Source organism: Colobus angolensis, unplaced genomic scaffold (genome assembly GCF_000951035.1).
Source record: "Colobus angolensis palliatus isolate OR3802 unplaced genomic scaffold, Cang.pa_1.0 Scaffold32, whole genome shotgun sequence".
Lineage (NCBI taxonomy): Eukaryota > Metazoa > Chordata > Mammalia > Primates > Cercopithecidae > Colobus > Colobus angolensis.
Genome location: NW_012116488.1, coordinates 6,303,391 through 6,304,515, shown reverse-complemented (window position 1 = coordinate 6,304,515; position 1,125 = coordinate 6,303,391). Strand labels below are relative to the sequence as shown.

The 1,125-nt window shown below is 50.0% G+C and overlaps 1 protein-coding gene across 1 annotated transcript in view; it reads left to right on the top strand.

The window, feature by feature from the left end:
* The window catches only part of HHIPL1 (HHIP-like 1), a 24,040-nt gene that overhangs the window by 6,740 nt on the left and 16,175 nt on the right, over positions 1 to 1,125 (top strand). The gene's annotated exons all lie outside the window — the stretch shown is intronic.

Sequence of the window (1,125 nt, the reverse complement as noted above, 5' to 3'; positions counted from 1 at the left end):
AAAAAAAAAAAAAAAAACAAAACATTATTTTGCTGCTACGAGTCGTGCCCACTTAGATATCGAATCCTGGTGTGTGGTGCGTGGGCTCCGGGCTGTGATCTGGATGGTGCTCAGCAGGCTGGAGTGTATGAGAGGAATTTACGGGGGAAAGTGGAAGGCCAGCAACAGGGGCTTGATCACAAGGAATATATTGGGTGGGAGCATTTCACCACCATGAAAGAGGACACTTGTTTGCTGTCCCTACTGATAAGGGAAAGGTGTGGGTGCGAATGCTATGTGAGGATGATGGAATACAGCTTCACAAATCCCGCTTTGAAAAGCAAACCAGAGGGAGGACACCAAAGTGCTAACCGCAAGGGAAACTGATGCATTAAGTCGGTGCATCAAAAACCACAGATGAAAAGGGTATGTTCTCTGCACTGTCTTTAAGCACATTACAGATTTTTCCCATCACGAGTCACTTTTGTCATGAGCTATCCCCCTAAGCTGCTTGGAGCTTAGGGCTGCACCCCTCTGCTCTCTCCCCCTCCCTTACCAACCCGCACTCTGGTGCACTTGGCTTTGATTGCAATCTTTCATTCACTGACTCTGCAAACACTTAATGGTCATCTACTATGTGCTGGTCACAGTGCCAGGTACCAGAAGAAAACTGTAAATACAAGTCATTTTTCTAGTGGAATTTTCACCCTATACCACAGTCCAGGAGGACTGAGTGGACTGAGCGGGACCACTCTACTATTACAGTTGAGGACACCCACATTGCACAGAGTGTGTGGTAAAGAGCTTGAGTTTCTGGGCCCAGGCTGTCTGGGCTGGATCCCAGTGGTGCGGCAACTGGGCAACATTATTTGACCTTTCTGAGCTCCGCTGCCACATCTGTAAAGTGAGGATCATACTCGGAGCCGCCTACCTAAACCACTGCTGTGGGGACAAGACGAAATAGATGATGTGTTGTGTCCAACGCGTGGGACAGACCTGGCGCGCAGGAAGGTGGAAGATGCATGTTGAGTGAATGAATGAGGTTACCCGGCTGTAAGTAGCTAAGGAGGAACTGCATCCCAGGGTGATCCCACAGCCTAGGCTCACCCTGCACCTGGCTCAGCGGTCAACCGGCGCGCCGGCACC